The sequence below is a fragment of the Lissotriton vulgaris genome, chromosome 12 (assembly GCF_964263255.1).
Source record: "Lissotriton vulgaris chromosome 12, aLisVul1.2, whole genome shotgun sequence".
Classification (NCBI taxonomy): domain Eukaryota; kingdom Metazoa; phylum Chordata; class Amphibia; order Caudata; family Salamandridae; genus Lissotriton; species Lissotriton vulgaris.
The window spans coordinates 28,761,381-28,782,505 of NC_141700.1; the positions used below are offsets into that span (position 1 = coordinate 28,761,381).

Genomic DNA, 21,125 nt, shown 5'->3' on the forward strand with positions numbered 1-21,125 from the left:
AGTGTGGATGATTGAGATGGGAAGCTGGTCACCTCAACATGTTTACAGCCAAACATGTATTCAAGTACAGTATACCCCTCTAGCTCCCAAAGCCCTCAAAGTGCAACAAGCGGCTTTGGCGGAGAAAAAAAACATGCAGATGGTGAACAATTTATTTTTTAAATCTGCCAAATCTTTACACCCAATATTAACTGAGAATGTAAACACTTGGTTATCATTTGTTTGCCCATCATAAACATCTAGGATGTGCGTTTTGCACTCAATTATGACGGACTTGAAAAATAATTGTAATCTGGGCTTTAAGTGTCTTTTTAGTTTCTACTATCACATTAGTCTGTCGACTCTTGCCTGCCTAAACCATGATAATTTGGCAATAGAATGTTGAGGAACCAGGATCTATGAGCACACCCAAATTTCAACGATGTAACAGAATCAGACATATATAGAATGAAAATAGTTGATTCAAAACGTGTGTTTATTTAGACCATCTTCAAAACACTTAAAAAAACCTTTACATAAAATTAATTATTTAATAAAAACGTGTTATAAAACCATTTCTATAACCACAACAGGTAGCTTAAAATTACATCAAACATGTGTGCTAAAAAAATAGTCAGACATTTATGAACAATTCATTCACAAACCATACGAATTGCCCAAAGCAAAAGATACATCTATGAATTCCATATGCAACTATACATTGGCCGCTTGCCACCTTCTTAAATCCCATGTTTGTAAAACAGGTTCCAGCAATCTTTTTTAGTGTCCTAAAAAATCACAGAAACTAGTACAATGTGCATTAGTTCCCCTTTCATATTAAGACCACATTTACAGATGTTCTTCTTTTCCAAAAAAAGAGCCTTGCACTTGAGAAAGTAAAATCGGATTAATACCACATCTAAATTTCAGGCTTGATCTTAGACGTGCCTTTGGTCAATTACCGAAGTAGGGAAATGTTTCCTAATGCAGCCACGAGCCCATCAAGGGATACAGATTTCTTGTTTCGGAAACAAATCAGGCCACCATCCCTGGCTTTATAAACTTACCCTATCGTTTTTTGTCAGTTTCTTACATAGATCTTCAATCCTTGTACTGACCAATCTTGCCCAATATAATTCCCTTCCCAAAATGCAATTCTTTCAAATTTACGATATTTTGAAGGAGCTCAGTCATTTCTATTCTGGACTAACAGTTTTTTTTTAAATTCTTTTTATTGAATCAAGCCATCAAACAACAACATTTACAATGCAATGTCTCTGCATTGTTAAAGGTAGAGCTATTGGCATTGCTCATGACATTATTTTTTTGTTTTTTTTTGTTTAAACCAAATAAATGGCAGTGTCATTTACAATGCCAATAGCTTAATCGCTCGCAAATGCGAGATCTATTGCATTTGCACCCACAAAGAGCCACACACACAAAGCCACCCACACACATATAGAGCCACCCACCCACACAGCCAGCCATCCACCCACCCACACAGAGCCTCACACAGAGCCCCCCACACACACACAGAGCCTCCCACACACAGAGCCCCCCCACCCCCCACACACACACACAGAGCCCCCCACACACATAGAGCCACACACACAGCCCCCCCACACACAGAGCCCCCCCACACACATACACAGAGCCACCCCCACACACACAGAGCCCCCCCCACACACACAGAGCCCCCCCACACACACAGAGCCCCCCCCACACACACAGAGCCCCCCCCCACACACACAGAGCCCCCCCCCACACACACAGAGCCCCCCCACACACACACAGAGCCCCCCCACCCACACACACACACAGAGCCCCCCCACCCACACACACACACACAGAGCCCCCCCACACACACACACAGAGCCCCCCCACACACACACACAGAGCCCCCCCACCCACACACACACACAGAGCCCCCCCCCACACACACACACACACAGAGCCCCACCCACACACACACACAGAGCCCCCCCCCACACACACACACACACACACACACACAGCCCCCCACACACACACAGCCCCCCCACACACACACAGAGAGCCCCCCCCCACACACCCAGCCCCTACACACACACCCAGCCCCTACACACACACACAGAGCCCCCACACACACAGAGAGCCCCCCCCCACACACAGAGCCACACACACAGAGCCTCCCACACACACGCACAGAGCCCCCCACACACAGAGCCCCCCACACACAGAGCCCCCCACACACAGAGCCCCCCACACACAGAGCCCCCCACACACACAGAGCCCCCCACACACACAGAGCCCCCCACACACACAGAGCCCCCCACACACACAGAGCCCCCCACACACACAGAGCCCCCACACACACAGAGCCCCCACACACACAGAGCCCCCACACACACAGAGCCCCACACACACAGGAAGCAGCTCAAGACCTGGTTGTTCGAGCAGTAGAAGATCCCCCTCCCCCAGCGCCTTGAGACCCTCTGGGTAAGTAGTGTGCTTTATAAATGCGATGATTGATTGATTGACACAGAGCCCCCACACACACAGAGCCCCCACACACACACACAGAGCCCCCCCACCCACACACACAGAGCCCCCCCACCCCCACACACACACAGAGCCCCACACACACACACACAGAGCCCCCCCCCCACACACACACACACACAGCCCCCCCACACACACACAGCCCCCCCACACACACACAGCCCCCCCACACACACACAGCCCCCCCACACACACCCAGCCCCCCCACACACACCCAGCCCCTACACACACACACAGAGCCCCCACACACACAGAGCCCCCACACACACAGAGCCCCACACACACAGGAAGCAGCTCAAGACCTGGTTGTTCGAGCAGTAGAAGATCCCCCTCCCCCAGCGCCTTGAGACCCTCTGGGTAAGTAGTGTGCTTTATAAATGCGATGATTGATTGATTGACACAGAGCCCCCACACACACAGAGCCCCCACACACACAGAGCCCCACACACATACACACACAGAGCCCCACACACACACACAGCCCCCCACACACACACACACAGCCCCCCACACACACACAGCCCCCCACACACACACAGCCCCCCACACACACAGAGCCCCCCACACACACAGAGCCCCCCACACACACAGAGCCCCCACACACACAGAGCCCCCACACACACAGAGCCCCCACACACACAGAGCCCCCACACACACAGAGCCCCACACACACACACAGCCCCCCACACACACACAGCCCCCCACACACACAGAGCCCCCACACACACAGAGCCCCCACACACACAGAGCCCCCACACACACAGAGCCCCCACACACACAGAGCCCCACACACACAGGAAGCAGCTCAAGACCTGGTTGTTCGAGCAGTAGAAGATCCCCCCTCCCCCAGCGCCTTGAGACCCTCTGGGTAAGTAGTGTGCTTTATAAATGCGATGATTGATTGATTGACACAGAGCCCCCACACACACAGAGCCCCCACACACACACACAGAGCCCCCCCACCCACACACACACACAGAGCCCCCCCACCCACACACACACACAGAGCCCCCCCACCCACACACACACACAGAGCCCCCCCCACACACACACACAGAGCCCCACCCACACACACACACAGAGCCCCCCCCACACACACACACACACACAGCGCCCCCACACACACCCAGCCCCCCCACACACACCCAGCCCCTACACACACACCCAGCCCCTACACACACACCCAGCCCCTACACACACACACAGAGCCCCCACACACACAGAGAGCCCCCCCCACACACAGAGCCACACACACGCACAGAGCCTCCCACACACACGCACAGAGCCTCCCACACACAGAGCCCCCCACACACAGAGCCCCCCACACACAGAGCCCCCCACACACAGAGCCCCCCACACACACAGAGCCCCCCACACACACAGAGCCCCCCACACACACAGAGCCCCCCACACACACAGAGCCCCCCACACACACAGAGCCCCCACACACACACAGAGCCCCCACACACACAGAGCCCCCACACACACAGAGCCCCCACACACACAGAGCCCCCACACACACAGAGCCCCCACACACACAGAGCCCCACACACACAGGAAGCAGCTCAAGACCTGGTTGTTCGAGCAGTAGAAGATCCCCCTCCCCCAGCGCCTTGAGACCCTCTGGGTAAGTAGTGTGCTTTATAAATGCGATGATTGATTGATTGACACAGAGCCCCCACACACACAGAGCCCCCACACACATACACACACAGAGCCCCACACACACACACAGCCCCCCACACACACACACAGCCCCCCACACACACACAGCCCCCCACACACACACAGCCCCCCACACACACACAGCCCCCCACACACACACAGCCCCCCACACACACACAGCCCCCCACACACACAGAGCCCCCACACACACAGAGCCCCCACACACACAGAGCCCCCACACACACACAGAGCCCCACACACACAGGAAGCAGCTCAAGACCTGGTTGTTCGAGCAGTAGCAGATCCCCCTCCCCCAGCGCCTTGAGACCCTCTGGGTAAGTAGTGTGCTTTATAAATGCGATGATTGATTGATTGACAGAGCCCCCACACACAGAGCCACACACACACACACAGAGCCACCCACACACACACAGAGCCACCCACACACACACAGAGCCACCCACACACACACAGAGCCACCCACACACACACAGAGCCACCCACACACACACAGAGCCACCCACACACACACAGAGCCACCCCCACACACACAGAGCCACCCACACACACACAGAGCCCCCCACACACACAGAACCCCCCACACACACAGAGCCCCCTCCACACACACACACAGAGCCCCCCCACACACAAAGAGCCACCCACACAAACACAGAGCCACCCACACACACAGAGCCACCCACACACACACAGAGCCACCCACACACACACACAGAGCCCCCCACACACACAGAGCCACCCACACACACACACACACAGAGCCCCCCCACACACAAAGAGCCACCCACACAAACACAGAGCCACCCACACACACAGAGCCACCCACACACACACACAGAGCCACCCACACACACAGAGCCACCCACACACACAGAGCCACCCACACACACACACAGCCACCCACACACACACACAGCCACCCCCACACACACAGAGCCACCCACACACAGAACCCCCCACACACACAGAGCCCCCTCCACCCACACACACAGAGCCCCCCCACACACACAGAGCCCCCCCACACACACAGAGCCCCCCCACACACACAGAGCCACCCACACACACAGAGCCACCCACACACACACACAGAGCCACCCACACACACAGAGCCACCCACACAAACACAGAGCCACCCACACAAACACAGAGCCACCCACACACACACAGAGCCACCCACACACACAGAGCCACACTCACACACACAGCCACACACACACAGCCACACACACACACACAGCCACACACACACACACACACACAGCCACACACACACACAGCCACACACACACACACACACACAGCCACACACACACAGAGCCACACACACACAGATCCCCACACACACAGATCCCCACACACAAACACACAGTCCCACACACAGACACACAGTGCCCCACACACAGACACACAGAGCCCCACACACAGTCACACAGAGCCCCACACACAGTCACACAGAGACCCACACACAGACACACAGAGCCCCCCACACACAGAGCCCCCCACACACAGGGAACAGAGGCCAGAAAAAAATAACGAGGGAACAGAGGCCAGAAAAAACGCTCGCAACGAGGGAACAGGGGGCAGGAAAGCAAGCACAACGAGGGAACAGGGGGCAGGAAAGCAAGCACAACGAGGGAACAGGGGCCAGAAAAAGAAGCACAACGAGGGAACAGGGACGAGGGAACAGGGGGCTGGAAAGCCAGCACAACGAGGGAAACGGGACGAGGGAACAGGGGGCAGGAAAGCAAGCACAACGAGGGAACAGGGGGCAGGCAAGCAAGCACAACGAGGGAACAGGGGGCAGGCAAGCAAGCACAATGAGGGAACAGGGGGCAGGCAAGCAAGCACAACGAGGGAACAAGGGGCAGGAAAGCAAGCACAACGAGGGAACAGTGGGCAGGAAAGCAAGCACAACGAGGGGGCAGGAAAGCCAGCACAACGAGTGAACAGGGGGCAGGAAACCTAGCACAACGAGGGAACAGGGGGCAGGAAAGCAAGCACAACGAGGGAACAGGGGGCAGGAAAGCAAGCACAACGAGGGAACAGGGGGCAGGAAAGCAAGCGCAACGAGGGAACAGGGGGCAGGAAGGCAAGCACGAGTGAACATGGGGCAGGAAAGCAAGCACAACAAGCTCTCTGTCTCTCTCTATCTTTCTTGTGCCCTCTCTCTACCAACATCTTGTGCTGTCCGTAATCTCTGGAAATGCAATGACGATTTACCATCTTACACACCTGATCTATGGTAAAAAGAAAAAAGAAAACGGATGTGTGTCCATTACATAGTCAATGATGCAAACACAACAGGTGATGGACCGAATGTGGATCAATGTCACACACTCACCCCAGTCCAAAGATCTGGGCCCAAATCCATCGTTATTTTGCACTCCACACCACCCCGGGTTAGACAATGGCGATATGCAAATCAGCTCTGACCCTGTGCCCCATGGGAACAGTCCAGTCCGAACTACAAAAGCCATGTCCTTCCCAGAACGGAATCAAGCATCCGAGGACCGGACCGGTTTCGAGGTAACACCTCTCATCAGCCCGGCTAGCTTGACTCCAGTGGTGTGGAGTGCCTGGGACCCACGTCTGGGCATCCCCAGCGCACTTAGGGCGGAATATGCAAACACAACAGGTGATGGACCGAATGTGGATCAATGTCACACACTCACCCCAGTCCAAAGATCTGGGCCCAAATCCATCGTTATTTTGCACTCCACACCACCCTGGGTTAGACAATGGCGATATGCAAATCAGCTCTGACCCTGTGCCCCATGGGAACAGTCCAGTCCGAACTACAAAAGCCATGTCCTTCCCAGAACGGAATCAAGCATCCGAGGACCGGACCGGTTTCGAGGTAACACCTCTCATCAGCCCGGCTAGCTTGACTCCAGTGGTGTGGAGTGCCTGGGACCCACGTCTGGGCATCCCCAGCGCACTTGGGGCGGAATATGCAAACACAACAGGTGATGGACCGAATGTGGATCAATGTCACACACTCACCCCAGTCCAAAGATCTGGGCCCAAATCCATCGTTATTTTGCACTCCACACCACCCTGGGTTAGACAATGGCGATATGCAAATCAGCTCTGACCCTGTGCCCCATGGGAACAGTCCAGTCCGAACTACAAAAGCCATGTCCTTCCCAGAACGGAACCAGACGTGGGTCCCAGGCACTCCACACCACTGGAGTCAAGCTAGCCGGGCTGATGAGAGGTGTTACCTCGAAACCGGTCCGGTCCTCGGATGCTTGATTCCGTTCTGGGAAGGACATGGCTTTTGTAGTTCGGACTGGACTGTTCCCATGGGGCACAGGGTCAGAGCTGATTTGCATATTGCCATTGTCTAACCCAGGGTGGTGTGGAGTGAAAAAAAAAAAAACGATGGATTTGCGCCCAGATCTTTGGACTGGGGTGAATGTGTGACATTGATCCACATTCGGTCCATCACCTGTTTTGTTTGCAATTGCCGCCCTAAGTGCGCTGGGGATGCCCAGACGTGGGTCCCAGGCACTCCACACCACTGGAGTCAAGCTAGCCGGGCTGATGAGAGGTGTTACCTCGAAACCGGTCCGGTCCTCGGATGCTTGATTCCGTTCTGGGAAGGACATGGCTTTTGTAGTTCGGACTGGACTGTTCCCATGGGGCACAGGGTCAGAGCTGATTTGCATATTGCCATTGTCTAACCCAGGGTGGTGTGGAGTGCAAAAAAACGATGGATTTGGGCCCAGATCTTTGGACTGGGGTGAATGTGTGACATTGATCCACATTCGGTCCATCACCTGTTTTGTTTGCAATTGCCGCCCTAAGTGCGCTGGGGATGCCCAGACGTGGGTCCCAGGCACTCCACACCACTGGAGTCAAGCTAGCCGGGCTGATGAGGTGTTACCTCGAAACCGGTCCGGTCCTTGGATGCTTGATTCCGTTCTGGGAAGGACATGGCTTTTGTAGTTCGGACTGGACTGTTCCCATGGGGCACAGGGTCAGAGCTGATTTGCATATTGCCATTGTCTAACCCAGGGTGGTGTGGAGTGCAAAAAAACGATGGATTTGGGCCCAGATCTTTGGACTGGGGTGAATGTGTGACATTGATCCACATTCGGTCCATCACCTGTTTTGTTTGCAATTGCCGCCCTAAGTGCGCTGGGGATGCCCAGACGTGGGTCCCAGGCACTCCACACCACTGGAGTCAAGCTAGCCGGGCTGATGAGGTGTTACCTCGAAACCGGTCCGGTCCTCGGATGCTTGATTCCGTTCTGGGAAGGACATGGCTTTTGTAGTTCGGACTGGACTGTTCCCATGGGGCACAGGGTCAGAGCTGATTTGCATATTGCCATTGTCTAACCCAGGGTGGTGTGGAGTGCAAAAAAACGATGGATTTGGGCCCAGATCTTTGGACTGGGGTGAATGTGTGACATTGATCCACATTCGGTCCATCACCTGTTTTGTTTGCAATTGCCGCCCTAAGTGCGCTGGGGATGCCCAGACGTGGGTCCCAGGCACTCCACACCACTGGAGTCAAGCTAGCCGGGCTGATGAGAGGTGTTACCTCGAAACCGGTCCGGTCCTCGGATGCTTGATTCCGTTCTGGGAAGGACATGGCTTTTGTAGTTCGGACTGGACTGTTCCCATGGGGCACAGGGTCAGAGCTGATTTGCATATTGCCATTGTCTAACCCAGGGTGGTGTGGAGTGCAAAAAAACGATGGATTTGGGCCCAGATCTTTGGACTGGGGTGAATGTGTGACATTGATCCACATTCGGTCCATCACCTGTTTTGTTTGCAATTGCTGCCCTAAGTGCGCTGGGGATGCCCAGACGTGGGTCCCAGGCACTCCACACCACTGGAGTCAAGCTAGCCGGGCTGATGAGAGGTGTTACCTCGAAACCGGTCCGGTCCTCGGATGCTTGATTCCGTTCTGGGAAGGACATGGCTTTTGTAGTTCGGACTGGACTGTTCCCATGGGGCACAGGGTCAGAGCTGATTTGCATATTGCCATTGTCTAACCCAGGGTGGTGTGGAGTGCAAAAAAACGATGGATTTGGGCCCAGATCTTTGGACTGGGGTGAATGTGTGACATTGATCCACATTCGGTCCATCACCTGTTTTGTTTGCAATTGCCGCCCTAAGTGCGCTGGGGATGCCCAGACGTGGGTCCCAGGCACTCCACACCACTGGAGTCAAGCTAGCCGGGCTGATGAGAGGTGTTACCTCGAAACCGGTCCGGTCCTCGGATGCTTGATTCCGTTCTGGGAAGGACATGGCTTTTTAGTTCGGATTGGACTGTTCCCATGGGGCACAGGGTCAGAGCTGATTTGCATATTGCCATTGTCTAACCCAGGGTGGTGTGGAGTGCAAAAAAACGATGGATTTGGGCCCAGATCTTTGGACTGGGGTGAATGTGTGACATTGATCCACATTCGGTCCATCACCTGTTTTGTTTGCCATTACATAGTCAAGTCAAGTCAAAAAGATTTATATAGCGCGCTACATACCCATAGGGTCTCAAGGCGCTTGAGGAGGGGTGGGGAATTACTTGTCGAATATTCAAGTTTTAAGTTGTTTTCTGAATGCTAGGTGGTTCTGAGTAAGGCGAAGGTGAGTAGGAAGGGAGTTCCAAGTTTTAGCTGCCAGGTAGGAGAAGGATCTGCCTCCCATGGTGGTTTTGTTGATGCGAGGTACAGTGGCAAGAGCTTGGTTGGAGGATCGTAGCTGACGGGAGGGGGTGTAGAAGGACAGTCGTGTGTTGAGGCATTCAGGTTCAAGTTCGTAAAGTGCTTTGTGTGCGTGGGTTAGGAGGCGGAAAGTAATCCTCTTATTTACGGGGAGCCAGTGTAGGGTTTTCAGATGACCAGAGATGTGTTCTTTACGCGGGATGTCTAGTATGAGCCTGGCAGAGGCGTTCTGGATGCGTTGGAGTTTTTTCTGGAGTTTTGCGGTGGTACCGGCGTAGAGGGTGTTTCCGTAGTCCAGGCGGCTAGTGACCAGTGCGTGGGTGACCGTTTTACGAGTTTCGGTGGGGATCCAGCGAAATGTTTTTTTGAGCATGCGAAGAATGTTGAAACAAGATGATGAAACGGCGTTGACTTGTCTGGTCATCGAGAGTGAGGAGTCCAGGATGATGCCCAGGTTCCGTGCGTGGTCTGTCGGGATGGGTGCCTTTCCAAGGGCCTCTGGCCACCAAGAGTCATCCCAGGCGGAGGGGGAGGAGCCTAAGATGAGGACTTCTGTTTTGTCGGAGTTCAGTTTCAGACGGCTGTGCTTCATCCACTCGGCTACTTCTTTCATTCCTTCGTGTAAGTTGGTTTTGGCGGTATTAGGGTCTTTGGTGAGTGAGAGGATCAGTTGAGTGTCGTCAGCGTAGGAGATGATGTTGAGGTTGTGTTGGCGAGCGATGGTCGCAAGGGGGCTCATGTATACGTTGAAGAGGGTGGGGCTGAGAGAAGATCCTTGTGGCACGCCACAAATGACTTCAGTGGCCTCTGACTTGAATGGTGGGAGGCAGACTCTCTGGGTTCTTCCGGTGAGGAACAAAGTGATCCAATCCAGTGCTTTTCCTTGGATTCCGACGTTTCTGAGGCGCTGTAGAAGGGTGCTATGACAGACTGTGTCGAAGGCTGCGGAGAGGTCGAGGAGGATGAGGGCGACTGTGTCTCCGTTGTCCAGTAGAGATCGAATGTCGTCAGTTGCAGCGATGAGTGCGGTCTCAGTGCTGTGTTTGGCTCGGAAGCCGGACTGTGAGGAGTCGAGGGATTTGTTGGTTTCGAGGAAGGCGGCGAGTTGATTGTTGACAGCTTTCTCCATGACTTTGGCAGGGAATGGAAGAAGTGAGATAGGGCGGTAGTTTTTGAGTTCGGTGGGGTCAGCTGTGGGTTTCTTCAGGAGGGCGCTGAGTTCGCCATGTTTCCAGCTTTCCGGGAAGGTTGCGGAGTTGAGGGAGCAGTTGATGACGTCACGGAGGTGCGGTGCTATAATGGAGTCTACTTTGTTAAAGATGTGGTGAGGGCATGGGTCTGTGGGGGATCCTGAGTGGATAGAGTTCATCAGACGGATGGTGTCCTCAGTGGAGATTGGCTTCCAGTCGTTGAGGATGTTCAGGGGGGGGTGGGGGTCCTGCAGGGGGTTGGGTGGGTTGGTCTTCGGGTCGGTTGTCGAAGCTGTTGTGGATGTCTGCAATATTGTTGTGGAAGAATGAGGCTAGGGAGTCGCAGAGGGCTTGAGAGGGGGTGATGTCGTTGGAGTTGGCCGAGGGGTTGGTAAATTCCTTGACGATGTTGAATAATTCCTTGCTGTTGTGGGCGTTGTAATCTAGTCGGTCCTTGAAAGCGGCTTTCTTGGCGGTCCGGATCAGTTGGTGGTGTATGCGGGTGGCGTTTTTGAAGGCGTCCTTGGTGCTGGTGGTTGGGTCTTTTTTCCAGGCCTTCTCAAGGGAGCGGCAGAGTTTCTTGTATTTCTTAAGATCATCGTTGAACCAGGAGGCCTTCTTGCTGCCTAGTTTGATTTGTCGTTTTTTCAGTGGTGCCAAGATGTCGGCGCTGTTGGATAACCATTGGGTGAGGTTGGTGGCTGCTTGGTCTGGGTTTGAGGAGTGGGCTAGGGGGTTTAGAAGAAGCAATGAGGAGATCTGGTCGATGGTGATTTTGTTCCAGTTTCTTTGCAGAGTGGGTTGGTGGTTGTTGGAAGTGGGCTTGTTGTAGGTGAAGTGAACGCAGCTGTGGTCAGTCCAAAGGAGAGCTGTGGTGTGGCTGAAGGAGACATGTTTGCTGGAGGTGAAGATAGGGTCGAGTGTGTGACCTGCGATGTGGGTGGAGGTGGTGACAAGTTGTTTAAGTCCGAGGTTGGCGAGGTTGTCCAAAAGGGTGGTGGTGTTGCGGTCGTTGTTCTTTTCAAGGTGAAAGTTGAGGTCTCCCAAAAGGATGTAATCCTCGGAGGGGAGCGCGTGTGGAGTGATGAAGTCCGTGATGTCTTCACTAAACTGTGCGCGGGGTCCTGGTGGCCTGTAAAGGAGGGTGCCTCTGAGTGTGGCACATCATTTTAAACCAGCAATTTGATCTTTAAATGATAAATGTGATCTGGTAAAACAGTTTCATTCCTGTCTTGTGCAAGGTAAATACCAATTCATCAAGTCTATGTACACCTACGACTGTCTGGCTCCCAGCCGCTTGTGATGTAAATAACCTGCTGCTTTCTTGCGTCTGGCAGCTCCCTCTGCGGACTCTTTGAAGCTGTGCAGACGGGGTCCGCTCATGAGCGTTCAAAAAAAAATAACTAACTTGAATATATCCTCCACCGATTCCTAACTCTTTCATCAGATACAGAAGGTTAAGAGGGGTGGACACAGGAGGTGGTGGGTAGCCCCTAAACGCTACTCACTTCAAGCGCACGGGACACCTCCCTTCATCTCCATCACTGCAAAGGAGTTGGTGCTGTAATTCACCCGGTGGCGTCTCCTGCGCTGCGCCAGCACAGAGGCGGCATGTGCGCTTCTTTTGGGCTTCCTGAGCACATACGGTTGAAGTATTTTTTCAAGTTAATATATATTTTTCGGACAAAAGGGCTGGGAAACATGACAAACCTGGGGGTAGTAACTGCCTCTATGTTTCTGGCTACTGTTGTCAGAAGAAAAAAATGCATAAACTCAGAAATATTTCTAGTTAGTGAGTGTGCAAGATGGCAAAAAAGAAGCGCACAGACCACTTCTGCACTAGCACAGCGCAGAATACTTCACCATCATTCATCCCCAGAATGCCAGTCCATGAGTCCACACCGCACCCTGCCGAGGGCACTTGACTACTCACACTTTCCCCAAAAATAATAATCCTTCATCTCCTCACCCACCGCGTGTGCATCAATACTCGCTCCATTAGAGCCCCCCTTCCACACCACGGCGCGTTCGGATCTCGGATGCACACTGGTGCGCCTCGGATGGCACTTTATTGCTCGTCTGCAGAGTTCAAATACCGGCTCTACTGTGGCGCTCCTGGGCTGTGCAACGCCCGCCACCACCTGTACTTCGTGGCCCATTACCTCCACCGTGTGCCGCACACGGCCACCACCTCACAGGTGGCACCGATCACCGCACACATCTTTGAGGCGGCCTGCCCCTTTGTCTAGCGCCTCTCTCCCCCTTCTAGGCAGACGGATGTGTGCACTAACACACCGGTGTGCACACGCCCCCGCAGCATCAGTGCAGACTCCTGTTCTGCGCCAGGGTGGCCTCCCGTGCAAGCTTTAACTAGCTGGTCCCCTGAGCGGCGTCTAGTCGCAGCTCCCACCGGACTCATGCCTCCAGTCCCCCCGCTCTCTGCACGCGGTGTGCATGCCGCCCAAAGAGCGGCGGGGCTGTGCCAGGGTGCAGGCCACCGTCTGTGCCAGGGTAACCCGATCTGACACAGGAGGTGCCGCAAGCCAAATAGCGCACGGTGTCCCTGGAGGGGCTCGGCCCGCCAGGGCCCTCGTACCTGCAGTGCCTCCTCCCCCGTAGAACACCTACAACTCCGCACTCACTGCACGCCGACACTACGCCGTGTCCTCAGAGTTGAGATTGCGTCACTCGTGGAGGACAGAATGGAGGAAGGTATTCACCCGCAGGGCCAGGCTGGTGTGTAGAGACTTGCTATGTTGTTGCCATGTGTATATAGGCTGTATGCAGGGAGGGGGCGAGTCCTGTCACAGCTGTGCCACAACACACTACACCCCACGCGCCTGCTTCCCAAGGCAGGAGGGGGTCAACAGGGCAGATGCCAGGCAGGCGTTAAAACTTTTTCGAGCCCAGGCTAACTCAACGAGGGCAGTGCCACAATGCGGCAATGACCAGACTGCCTTCAGGGGCAGTAGCATTTCTGAATCCACACGTGTGAGTAACACAGCGGGTTTCCACGGTTCGCAGGTAGCTGCAGATTTTAAACTGGAGACATTTCTGCGCACGAAGAGGTCTTGCTGCTTTTTTTTTTACAATAATGCAACACCGCCTAATTCTAACTCAGCAGAACGGGATAGTTAGAAATGTAAGCTCACGCGAAAAACGCATATTCACTGCATTTTTCAGTTACCTTACATACGTTCTGAGGACAGTGTATGGGCTACATTGCATAACTACTTTAATGAATATGCCTTGGCAAAGCCAAGACTCTTCACCTTGCGATACTTTTGGCGGTACAGTGCAACGCCGGGACACACTTTTCAGCATCTTCGGCAGCCAGCTCATGGAGGTGGGCAGGGGAGTGAAATAGGTAGTAGAGCCAATGCGCGGCTAAATAATTAAATAAAGAAGCCACGGAAGGCTTAACAAGCGCCACCATGTTTCTCCTAGGCGAGGCATTCCAGCCAAGGAGAAACGCAGCGTCATTTTTGGATTCGGGGGCGTGTTTTCTTTCTCTCCTCTTCCCATTGGCTGGAATGTAAAATTCCAGCCAATGGGAAGAGAGAAAGAAAAGAGAAAGAAGCGAAATAACACACCTCCGAATGCGAAAAACACAGGGCTTAAATGGAGTGACGCCCCTCTTCTCCAATGGCAGGCCTCCGTTTAGGAAGCCAGCCAATGGATAAGAGGGGCGGGTTGAGGCCTCACTCTAGAAAACCAGGTCTCGGAGCGAGACTGCGCAAGCGCAGCCTACGGTCCGAGACCTAAAAAGGACAATACAGAAGAATCGCTTTACCATCTTGTAATACATTTGAAAGGAGAGGCGGGAAGCAGAGTCAAAGCACATACATTATCAGGAAAGAAATACATTCAAGCGGATGGGGGAACATCAAATACTGTATCTCTAGGTGGTACACAAATCTACCCCCTATATTTATTCCACTGATCCCAAACCAATGCCCATTCTCGGGGAGGGCCTCTCGCCACGTACACAATTTTTTCACTTAACATACTCCAGTCCAAGTCACTTCCAACTGTCTCGGGTGGGATGCAATTCGGCACCCCACTGTTGAGCAATGTTTCTTTTCGCAATCATATAGCTTAGTGTGGCCCACTGTGTCTGCGCTGAGATCAGTGGGTTCCCAAATATTGAGAAGGCATCTGCGCGCCTCCGGTAACAAGAAGACACGCGTAACCTCCTGGATATTATCATGAATCCTACTCCAATACTCGGCTATGTGTCGGCACTCCCAGATGATATGGGAGAACGTTCCCACCAGCCCACATTTACGTCTACACAATCAACCTTCCAAAGCCCCCTTCTGTACGAGGAGGGGGCCTGTTACATACACTCTGTGCAGAATTTTTAACTGTACTAGTCGCAGCCTAGCAGGAATAGCGTCCACTTTTGGGGAGGATAGCGCTGATTGCCAGCCTTCATCATCCAATTCTATCCCATCCCGGGTCCACTTATCCCTCAGCTCCTTAAGTAGGTCAGCCCTATTATTTATTATTTTTTTATAGATCAGGGAGATCGTCTTTTCGGGGAGATGACCGTCTTGGATTGTATCCTCAAGGGGCGATGCTTCCGGCATATCCACCTCCGCACTCAGCGTCGCCATTAACGAATGTCGAACTTGCACATATTGGTAATATTCAGAACCTGAAAGCTCAAATTCCACCTGCATTTCTTCAAATGATTTAACCCGCCCCTTGCCCCACATATCCTTTATAGTTGAAATCCCTATTAATTCCCATTTATCGAATCCCTTTGTGTTCCAGAGATTACCCAATCGTTTCGAATCAAAAAGTAGGGTTGCTAGTGTCAACCTGTTCCTCCGCCCCAAGGAGTTCGTAGCATCATGCCAGATTTTTACTGCATGTTTGGTGGGTCCTGTCAAAGCAAGCTTCATCGGTCTGGAATATAATGCCCTGTTATAACTACCCCTCGGGAGGAGCCATTTGTCCATAGCATAACCGGGATCTGACACGGGCCCATAAGTTCCATGATTGATTGCAGCCAGCTGGGAGGCCCAGTAATAGTGCTTGATATCCGGGAGGGCAATACCTCCATCATACCATGGGAGCGTCAATTTTGCTAGAGCGATATGGGGCCTCCCCTCCCATAACAGACTACGTTGTAGCCCCTCCACTGTGCAGAAATAACTAGCGGGCACTACGTTTAAAGTATTCTGAAGGGCATAAAGGAAGCGGGCAGAGACATCTTGAATAGGGCCGCGCGGCCCAACAATGAGATCGGGAGCCTTCTTCAGTGAGCGGAGTCACTTCTGAGCCTCAACAACGGGGGAAGAAGATTTTCAACATATCTGGTTGTCGGATCCAGGGAGACATAAATACCCAGGTATTTGAATCCACTCGTGTTGATCTGAATGGGACCGTTTCTCGGAGGAACCGGAGCCTCACCGTTAAGAACATATAAAAGATTTCCCCCAATTAATAGAGAGTCCGGAGTTTTTACCGAAAGATGCCAGAACATTATTTATTTGCAAAGTTTCATATAGCGCTGGCTAGACCCGGAGGTATCAGAGCGCTTTACATAAGGATCAGCGAGTTACAGGATACATAGTTATATCAATTGAATCAGTTACAGGTTACATAGTTACATCAGTTTGAATCAAAGAATCACAGTGGGAGGAGGAGGAGGGGGAGGGAAGGAGACACAAACGGGGACACGAGGAAAACTATGTCAGATGACCGGCTGGGTAGGTGACGGCCAAGGGGCCAGACTCCTCTATAACTGTATAGGACAGCTCCACCGGGCATCAGCCAAGGTTGCTCGGTATCCGCAGTGGGTACAAAGAATTTTGGGATCCGACTAGGGGGCGTCATCATCGTTCCATCGAAGGGGGAGAGAAGGAGACACAAACGGGGAGACGAGGAAAAACAATGTCGGATGACCGGCTGGGTAGGTGACTGCCAAGGGGCCAGAATCTTCTAAAGCTGCATAGGACAGCTCCACCCGGCATCGGTCAAGGTTGCTCGGACTCCGCGGTAGGTAAATACAGTTTTGGGATCCGCCCAGGGGGCATCATCATAGATCCATTGAAAGCATCTAGTGTTCCTGACTGCTGGGTTGGAGTGTGAGATGTGCGGTGGGAGCTGTGACCGATCCACGTACAGGCCTGTGTTGCTGCCCTCAATGCTTAAGCGCCATCATAGAAACAGCTTACAATAACACCAACATTTGCCCACGAGTTGAATCTTGCATACATTTCTTTTTTTTAACATACTTTGTTGCTTTCCAGCATATAACATGGCGTTGTCACAATACAAATGCGCACTCTCCAGACCTGCAGCACTACTTCCTCGTCTTCACAAGACTGCCATCTTGGGGTCATGCACCATTTAAAGTAAATTCGTCAGGCAGCTGGAGTCTGACTCTCTAAGAGGTGCTTTTCATGAATCACTCGTGCTGCGCCAACAACGATTGCTCAGATACACAATTTCTTCTTCTCAACATCACTGTAATCGGAAAGGCCGGTCCTGGCATTGCATTTAAGCCCCCATTTTAATAACAGACTTAGTCACGATAAGAGCCACGCAAAGTGTGAAAAACTTGGTCATACCGCTATAAATACCTTACCGGAAGAATATGCACACCCGTGGCTGTGGGACTGTAGCAGGACTTTACAACCTTTACAATTACAGTCTTTTGCAATGTGGCAACCTAGATTCAGGCACTAAATGAAGCCATGGTTATGCCTGCGTACAATGTCCGTAATGCTCTGCAATGCTCCAGCGATTTTAAACAAAAGGACTAAATTCTACAGCGAGAAGATCAGCAACACCACTGCCAGCGAGAATAGCATGTTGATGTTGATGGCCATTGTTAGAAGGGGCGATCCCAGAGGCCAGGTTATGTCTACCCGCCTCTCCTGTGACCCGCCTCTCCCACCAATAATGCCGAGCCCTAACGAGGGATCCCCACCGGGGAGGACCTCAAGTATCGAATCGTACACACGAGGACCACACCACACTTATGAACAGACACTCCACCGTAGGTTTTCGATATCAAGTTCTTTATAAACAGGTAAAAGGAATTAGCACTCTTATGTACACACGATCGTAAAAGTCTCAAGGCTTCTGGGAAGGGGGTAGCAGGACAGTCTCAGTCTCTTAGGCCAGTACGTACGTACCCTGCACACAGCTCTCAATCCTCGAGCCGGGGGTTACGGAAGATGGGAGTCGCACTGGGTGTCCTACTCACTTGAGGTTGACTCAATTTGTGTTGGTAGCGTTGATAGTCCAGCCGGACCAGAGTACTCCTCGAGCCGCGACGGCGTCAGCAGGGCTCGATCTGGAGGGTAGTTCGTGAGGAGCCGCGACCACGTCAGCAGGGCTCAGTATGTTCGTTGAGGTCTTTAGGATTCAAGCTTGAGCCGCGACGAGGTCAGCAGGGCTCCGATGTTCCAGTTCCAGGGATGAACTGCGACAGCGTCAGCAGGGCTCGAAGAGTTACGAAGTTCAGTTTTCCCCAAGGGCAGCCACGATCAGATCAGCAGGGCTTTCTTGTCCAGGATACACTTGCCCGCTAGTTCAGGGGCGGGCCTTGATATAGTCCAGGGGCCCTTTGATGTCCGGACCCTCGTAGGCGGAGGGCCGAGGATTTGGGGGCGGCCCGTTGGTGAGGTCCGGCGGTTGGCCCTTTGATCCCTTGAGAAAGCGTCCGGTAATTCCCAGACGCCCAGCAGGTCTGGAGCCAGCACTCTGGGAGGCCAGAGGTGCAATCGAAACTGGCCCCCAGGGGAAGACCAGAGGTGTGACAGAAACCAGTCTCTCAGGGGAGGCCGGAGGTGCCATCGAAACTCCCTGTCTTCTCGCACTAGGGTAGCCCTCACCCTCCCAACGGGGGCTGGCGCGTCTGGAGCCTAAGCTTCGCTGGGGCTGGGGTCATGCTAAGCCCATGGAGTTAGGGATCTCGGGAAGGGAAAATGGCTGCCTATGGGGCCTTGCGGGTTTGGGGCGCGCGAGCTGGGAAGGTTGCCGGGGACAGGCCAATGCTGGTCACGGGCGTTTGGTCGGACATGGGCAGGGCAGCCAGGGGTTTCTGAGTACGGGGCTGGGCTAACGGGGAGCTGAGGAACGGGGGGAACCACGCCACAAGGCCAGGTCCAACAGCCATCAAGGCCTTGTGGCCCACCGCCAGGGCTTTGCTTGTTGTGTAAGTGTTCGCCATGAGGTCAGTCACCTCTAGGAAGTCGCCTTCTCCAGCCGAGCCTTGCTGATGCCCTGGCACCCCTCAAGCAGCCCCCCCTGGCACACCACCATGAGGGACTTACGCAGGGCGGTCAGGTAAAGCAGAATATCATCCGCATATAAGGAGATTCGATCTTCCCAGTCAGGGGAGTACCGTATTCCACGGATTGATGGTTCCCAGCCGTTCCAGGCCGCCAGGGGTTCAAGAGCCAATGAGAAAAGGAGAGGGGGCAACCCTGACGAGTGCCCCGACCCAAACAAAAGGGTGCAGAGACGCGACCATTGAGCACTATCTGGGCGAGCGGCTCAGCATATAATAAACGCACTCAATCAATATAGCCGGGCCCGAATCTAAATTTCGCCAGGACCGCCCATAAATAAGACCACTCTACGGTATCGAATGCCATACTTGCATCAAGAGAAGCGTTCACGGCTCGTTCTTGCAAAGTGTGTGCTCTAGCTATTCCTCTATGTAACCTGCATAGATTCAAAGCCATGTTTCTATGGGCTGGACCAGAATTTTAACATTTCCACCAAAGCTAGCTAACTTCATGTGGTTAGTAGCCCTGTTTCAATCCTGATGGCCTGGATCATAGAAGGTGGTAAGGAAAGTCCTCTTTTTAAACATGTACCCTCTTCAAGATCCCAGTTTGATTTCCCACTTATGCAGATTACCTCCACAGCATATTGTAACAGAGGCTGGATCATCCTTAGGTATGCCATCAACACTGGTCTTAGAGAGGAGCCTCCATTCATTTTATCTAATTTCTTGAGTCTCCCTACTGAAGAAAGAGCTTTTGCCTGCAGATAATCAATATGCTCCTTCCATGATAACACAAAACTTCCTATACTTAAAATGGATAACTGTTAATAGTCTCAATTAAAAAAAAAATGGAAACCATTTAAACGTGAATCTCTTCTTCCCAGAGGGAAGCACTTTTGTTTTCTCCAAATTAAGCATTAGTTTTTTTTATCACAATAATCCGAAAACACATCTAGCTTTTTCTGTAGACCAATTTACTCCAGTATTGGTATCTTTCATAGATTCACATGCCTGAATCATTCCCCGTCGTCGAGACCGGAGTCTCCGGTCTATAAAAAAGCAATGCTTAGTTGTATAGCAAACTGAAAAGATGCCTAGGCCCATTTCCCTTTTGCAACCCATAACCTTAATTGTGTAAAAGAGACCAAACTTGTCTCTGAGCCAATCAGAGCTCCTCACCCTCCAGAACACTCCTGAGAGAACCTTTTGTGTGCACTTTTGCCATAGACACCCTTTTGTGCTAATTCCAAGGTGAGCCTCTCAGGGGAGGAGGGTGGGTCGCATGTGAATCTATGAAAGCTTCCAATACTGGACAACTACAGTTACAGGTAAGTAACTTGTTTTCTTACTCCAGTATTTGAGCTTTCATAGATTCACATTCCTAAATCAGAATAGCGAGCAGTAAATCATAGCACATTTTTTGTTACTTAAGATCTTGAACTAGGCTACCTATGTAATCTGACAATAGCAGCATTCAGATATAAACCCATCAATAAAACTTCAAAAATGTTATAGAATACAGCATACACCAATAAAATGGCTTATATCACCAACAAAGGAAGGAGGCATGGTAAAGAGAGCTTGCAGTTACTGGAAAAGCTTCCTCAGTACTGCTTGTCCACTGCCACTTCATCTCTGCAGGTACAACGAGGCAGTACTGTCTGGTGAAGGTATGCGTACTCTTCTAGGTAGCAGCCCTGCAGATATCCTGGATAGGTATGCCAGCAAATAAAGCAGTGGAGGTGGACACTGCTCTAGTAGAATGGAAACGTACTGTGCATTCAACAGCTTTCCAGCCGC

The 21,125-nt window shown here is 52.4% G+C and overlaps 1 protein-coding gene across 1 annotated transcript in view; it reads right to left on the reverse strand.

Moving 5' to 3' along the window:
- Positions 1-21,125, reverse strand: part of MAU2 (MAU2 sister chromatid cohesion factor) — a 195,121-nt gene that overhangs the window by 13,630 nt on the left and 160,366 nt on the right. The window lies entirely within an intron of this gene.